Below are 6894 nucleotides of genomic sequence, written 5' to 3'. Positions count from 1 at the left end.
TAACTCATTAATTAACTAATGCACAAAGTGGCTTCGAAGGAAAGAGTCAGGATTTACAAACCAAATTTTCATTCATAAATAAATAAAAAAACAGGCTTTAAATGACAGTTAATAAAAACAGTAAAAGCATGAGCAAAAATGAAAAGTAATAATAAGAACAAATAACATCCCAATAACATAACAAATAGCAAAACAATGAAAAACAAAACTTCAACCAAAAGTCTAACAGTAAAATATATGAAGCACAGTTCTCTCACTGCACTCTTAGGAACACAGAGGTACAGCCTGTTTCTCCTCTTGGACACTTGGTGGCAGGGCAGTCCTCAGTTCTCTCTCAAGGGGTGTTGTCAGAGCAGGAAAGGGAATGACATCCTGAATCAGCTGGCTCATTGGCTGGGTAGTTAGGGCCTATTCGCCCTGAGGAATTGAATTATGTAGAGGAAGATTCATCCAAGGAATTTTGTGGCTGTTGAGGATGGAGCTCAGCAGGGGGCTCCTGAGGTGGGAAATCATTCTGCATGAGGCCCTCTTCCTGGTCTGTGGAAATTTCAGCTCTTGCTACAGTTTCTGGGACCTGGAAGAAGATGGCAGCTATTAAGACAGAGGCTTGGTGGGGACCTAAAAGAAAAGCAGAAGGCCACATGCCACCCTGATCAATTAAAATTACAAGCACTCAATGATGTTTCCATTTGGCTTTTATTCCTGCAAGTTGTTTCCCACCTGGAAAGTCATACGTCCCTTGCATGACCTCTGTTACACGACCTATAATTTTTTTCCTTTTTTAAAATTATGTATTTTTATTTTCTATATTCTTTGGTTACATTCCAAATGATTTCCCCTTTCCCCTTTCCCCTCTCCCCATATGTCCCATAAACCGTCTTCTCTCCACTCATTCTCCAATCACCTCTCTCCTTTTTTTCTCTGTTCTGATAGTTCCCTCCAATGCTACATCAAGCCTTTCCAGGATCAGGACCCTCCCCTTACTTCTTCATGAGAGTCATTTGTTATGCTAATTGTGCCTTGGGTATTCAGAGCTTCTGGGCTAATTAATATCCACTTATCAGAGATTGCATTCCATGTGTATTCTTTTGTGATTGGGTTGCCTCACTTAGGATGATATTTTCCAGATCCAACCATTTGCCCAAATATTTCGTGAATTCATTATTTTTAATTGATGAGTAGTATTCCATTGTGTACATATACCACATTTTCTGTATCCATTCCTCCATTGAGGGCCATATGGGTTCTTTCCAGCTTCTGGCTATTATAAATAAGGCTGCTATAAACATAATGGAGCATTACACGACCTATAATTTGCTCAAAGCTCTGCATGGCATCTCCCCTATAATGAGCACATGTAGGAATGTGACAGGTTATTCACCTGTCACCCTTATTGTACTGTAGTTTCAAGCAGAGCAGCAAAGTACCCTTGACAATAATTCAGTATCTCACAATAGCCTAACATCCCAGAATACTTGCACATAGGCAAAGCAATGTACAACTACATTCCATGAGGTCAGTGCCTGCTTGAGCATGTGGACTAGAAAGGTGCTAGGTGAAAGCAAAGATGGATCCAATGGAAAAATGGTATAAAACAGTATTAGCCTGATTGAGCTGCTTGTCCCTACCTGATGTTGGGTTTGGGGGTTGCTGGTCTTCTCCTGTTCATCTTTACCATTCATGTTCAAGCCAACCAAGTATTTCTCTATGAGAGACCAGTCAAGAAGTACTTCCTTGCTCTCCCACATCAGCATGACCCTTCTCTTCTTCACAAGCATCTTCTCCATGAGGAGCCGGCTATGCAGGTTGCTGGAAGCACACTCTGTATAGTAAGATCCTCCTCCATTCATACTTACAGGTCCCATTAAGCCCACCAGGACCCAGGTTGCCAAGAAGACCTAATACAATACATCTTAATACATCCATCACAGCTGCACAAATAGCAAACAGCAACTTGAAGGAATTAAGGATTACTTAAATACCAGTAAGTGTCCACATCTCTCCAAAAGAAAGGGGGATCTCCAACTATCCATGACAGCCCAAAGCAATGGGGCAACATCTATTAGTGGGGGGCAAATCCCATCAAAGAAGGTCGGTAGAACCAAGAGGAAGGCATTCTGTCATTGTATTATATCACAGTGAGGTCTGTAAAACCCTGCCTGAGTACCAGAGACCTTGTACTGCATAATAACCCTCTCATGAACTAAATCACCTTTCTATCTAGAGACTCCTGAGTATGCCTTGATAATACTGGGAGGGGTAACAGTCTCTTACAGACTTATAAAAAGTGAGTCCAAAATCCCAAGGCACACTGTCAGCTAAACATCAGAAGGGATAGAACCAGACCTGCAGACTCTCCAGTATAGAAAGAAAGGAAGGCAGAAATGGCCTTTCCACAACTGGTGGCCTCCCTCACTTGTACTTACCTATAGAAGTTAATCTCCTTCTTGAGCTCCTGGGTGTTCTCTCGGGCCTCAATCTTCTCCATCTCTAAGTTGTGAAGAAATTACTTGATCTCCTTCTCCTTTAACTTCAGTTGTTTATACATTGGATTCAGCCTCTGGAAGGTCCTGTTCCCAGGAGCACAGAACTCCATGAATGTGGATGGTTAAGAATACATCATCTCAGGCTGGGTCCTGTCCTACCCCAGGCCCAGAAAACCACATTCTAGATTCTGTATACTGGGATATTCTTCTGCTTTGGAAACTTGTTTTCTGTCTCCGGGGCAGCAGAAGCTAGGCATCCAGGTGGAGGGTGCCATGGCTCCCTGTGTTCGCTCAGTAGGGCTGGAGATGCCATCTAAATATTTATAATCTCAAGAGCCTAGGCCACAGATCTTCGTCCATCAGAAACCTGTGATTATATATGTCCTATTTTCAAAACAGGAATTCTAAATCCTGAGTACCTTATACCTTAGAGACGGACATTACACATAATTGTGGAGATGAGACCAGACATCATCACATATTTATAATCCGCTCAGGAGATACAAATGTATGAACAATTGTGACCCCAGAGCCAAAGAACAGTGTTGATGGGGGCTCCCAGAGTTCAGTACTAACATATACTTGAAACTGTCTTACAGGTAAATCATCAAGACAATACACAGACTCCTAGATTCCAAAGTGTGAAGGGCAATATAAACATACAAAGTGCATGCACAGGTAGGTGCATGTGCACACACACAGACACACAGAATTGGACACACATACAAGGAGAAATGGAAACAGAGTCAGAGAATGAGAGAGACAGAGATAGAAACGGAAAGAGCACAATGAGATGCAGAAGAAATGCATACAACATTTCTGTCTCAGAATATAAGGCCTGTGAAGAGGAACAGGCAGAGCATCAGGCGTCTAGTCAAGTACTGAGTTGAACAATGTAGATCAGGCCTCTCCAGCTGCTTCCAGGAGCTTCCAGCAGTCAGTCACCTTCCAGGCAATTACAAACACTCAGCACAAAGTCACAGCTCCTACAAACTCACAAAGCCACCGCATGTCAAGGGCAGTCCAAATGTACTCTGGGACTCATTTTCCACTATTTCTATCCCTGAATTCTTCATTCCCACAACAAGTCCCTCTTTTCCACTGGAGGGATCAGAAGAGTCCATTTACCACATCGCTCCTGAGCAAGCTTCAGGTTCTGCCTTTCCTCTAAGAAGTATTTTGGGACATGAGGTTGGGCACAGGGACATGGTGGTACAGTTTCCTAGAAAACCCCTCCTTAAAAGGGTAAGATGAGGGTGACACTGCTGACCACAGACTGACACCACTGTGTTTGGAGCAATGCATACCTCTTGTTCATGGCTCCCTCTGTGATGGAGATCAGGCGATCATTCACCTCGTTTCTCTCCTGGGTAATGAGCTGCAGCTCTGTGGTCAGCTTCTCCTCTTCCTTCTTGGCCTGCTTCTTGTTTAGGACAGTTACAGGGGATGATGTCTGCCTGCCAGCCCCTGTAGGTAGAATAACACAAGTGAACTTGCATGGTGGGGACACAGAGTATAGACAGACGACCCTGAGACCCGTACAGAAGGACAATAGGCATAGAACCCAGTGACACCACACAGGGTTTGGTTCAGGCTTGAGATGCCTCCTCAGTGCATCTCAGATCTCCCGTCGCTGTATAGAGACCTGGAGATGTAAGCAGACAGGTGTGTCCTCTGTCTCCCTACACATGCTTAAGATGACCACAGAGATGGCTTTCATGGCTTATTAACATCTGCACAGGGTGCATCTTGGCTTCAGAGTCCTCAGTCCTGTGGTTATACAAGTCAGATGATAAATTCATGGTCCACAAGTATATGAGTACTTGGAGATGGTCAAATCTCCTACCCTGTTACTTGATGCCCAGGACCTGGGATTATAACATCATGCAGCGTGAGAACATGCGCAACACACTGATCAGATCCCCCTCCTGAAACACCAAACACCCCAGAAGTATCAATTGAATCACATCTCTGTCTGGGTGTATCCCCTGCTACAGATTTTTGTATGTAGTACAGAAATGCTTCCTACCCACAGCTGGTGATAAAGAAAGGTAGGGTGGGAACTGTCAGGGTGAGGAGAACATAAGGTCATGGCCTGGAGCACAATTCTCTCCCTGCTACTACTGTCAGATAGCCACTGAAGCTGAATGAAGCCATGAGAGTGAAGGGCAGTGATGCCCTGCCCTAAATTTGCATAGGTTAGACCCTCTGTGACTCCTGATGCTCTCATTCTGTCCCCTGAAACACCCACTATACCCACTGAAAGTAAAGACTTGGAGTTCACAGAATAACAGCTTTGACCTTGCCATCTCCTGCCTTAAGGACTAGAGAAAATGATATTCTGAAATCCTTGATTTTCAAGAATTGTGATAATCATGAAAGTTCTTTTCCTACCCAGAGGCTCCAGTTCCTGCGCCCCATTGTTAGAAAGGCCAGCTCAGGTGGGGTTGCAAATTGGTACAACCACTCTGAAAAGCAGTCTGGCGGTTCCTCCGAAAACTGGGCACCTCACTTCCAGAAGATCCTGCTATACCACTCCTGGGCATATACCCAGATGACTCCCCACCATGTAATAATAATACATGCTCTACTATGTTCATAGTAGAACATAGTAGAATTCAATGAATTCATGAAATTCTTAGGCAAATGGATGGAGCTAGAGAATATCATACTAAGTGAGGTAACCCAGACTCAAAAGGTGAATCATGGTATGCACTCACTAATAAGTGGATATTAACCTAGAAAACTGGAATACCCAAAACATAATCCACACATCAAATGAGGTACAAGAAGAAAGGAGGAGTGGCCCCTGGTTCTGGAAAGACTCAGTGAAACAGTATTCGGCAAAACCAGAATGGGGAAGTGGGAAGGGGTGGGTGGGAGGACAGGGGAAGAGAAGGGGGCTTACGGGACTTTCGGGGAGTGGGGGGGCTAGAAAAGGCAAATCATTTGAAATGTAAATAAATTATATCGAACAAAAAAATTAAAAAAAAACAAAACAAAAAAAAACAAAAAAAAAACAGGATAGTGAAAATTACTCTAAAAAAAAAAAAAAAAAAAAAAAGAAAGGCCAGCTCAGGCCACCCCTGCACATCCACTTCCTGCACATCCACTACCCCGAACTTACTCCGCATTCCCCAAGACCATCTCCTTCGTCCTTCATTACTCTCAGAAGAAAGAACAGTTTCCTTCCTCCTCTCTCTAGTCTCTCTCCCATCTACCCTCTCTCTCCCAAAAAGTTTTCTCAGTCGGGCAAACATGTCTATAGAAGTATCCTCTATACACTGACTGAGAAACCTCAGTGTACGTGTTGTTGCTACAATACTGGTTACATCACAGAGGATGCCAAGAACTCTCTAGGAAACAATAGAATGTCCAAGAAGGGACTGCTGATGTCATGGGGTACAGCCATTGGCTCCCTGCTAATGTTCTCCCTATGCTGATAGAAAGCTGAGCTGCCCTTTCCTGGAGTCTCCCCTGGGGCTCAACCATCGAGCCCGTCCTCCTTCCAAAGCCAGGGTTTGCTCTAGGCTTGATTGGCAACACCCAAGTCATCACTGTGTATCTTTCTGAGTGTTTACTTTTCAAAACCTTCTGAGAAATGTCTCATCCTACCTCAGAATTTTTGCAATCAGCTATATGAACTATTAAAATCTGCTGAGAACTCACTCCAGTTTTAATATGCATTCAAAAGTTCTTCTTTCTCATCATGTACAGGTTCATGAAATCACATCCAGGCAGTTCCTGCAGGGCAGGTTGTAATGTGGATGTGTGTTAGGGGGGACAGTCATGAAGGCCTGTGTTTAGCATTTCAAAATTGCCCCAAGATGCCTTAGGAAAGAGAGAGTAACAGTATCTTTGTGTTGGCAATAATTTTGAGATCTGTTGGTAGGGGAAACTAGAATATTTGAGCCACCAATGGAAAGGACCTCAGGCTGAGTTGAGGCTCTCATCTCTGCACCAGAGTCACCAAGAGAGGATTGCTTACAGCCTTCTGTAAGCTACAAAATGAGATTCTGTCAGAACAAAATAAAATAGTCAACAGCAATAAAGTGTGTAGGATAAAATAATAGATATAGGTTGATGCACAGAGCATCTCTGTTTGGGTTCATGATTGGCCCCGTAAACCACACAAATACTTATCTAAGGAAGATAGGGCAGGTTTATTGAATTCAGACCTTAATACTGATTGATCAGAATGATAGCTAACGTTTTGATTGTTAAGCAATGACCCCAAATTTTGTCTTTGTCAACTTATAAATTCAAAACAAGACAAAACAAAACTAAACAAAACAAAACAACCACAAGTAGTTCATATGAAGTGGTCAGTTCTGATCAGGCCATTTCAGATATAAGAGTGCATAGTGGAACTTAATTTGATGGGTCTCATGTAAATGTTTTAGAACCT

At 43.2% G+C, this 6894-nt stretch overlaps 1 pseudogene; it reads right to left on the bottom strand.

The window, feature by feature from the left end:
* Positions 1 to 430: 430 nt before the first annotated feature.
* On the bottom strand, positions 431 to 5746 carry LOC127677796 (disks large homolog 5-like; annotated as a pseudogene).
* Positions 5747 to 6894: the final 1148 nt, after the last annotated feature.

The sequence above is a fragment of the Apodemus sylvaticus genome, chromosome 2, assembly GCF_947179515.1.
Source record: "Apodemus sylvaticus chromosome 2, mApoSyl1.1, whole genome shotgun sequence".
Taxonomy (NCBI): Eukaryota; Metazoa; Chordata; class Mammalia; order Rodentia; family Muridae; genus Apodemus; species Apodemus sylvaticus.
This window is presented reverse-complemented; position numbering and strand designations above follow the sequence as displayed.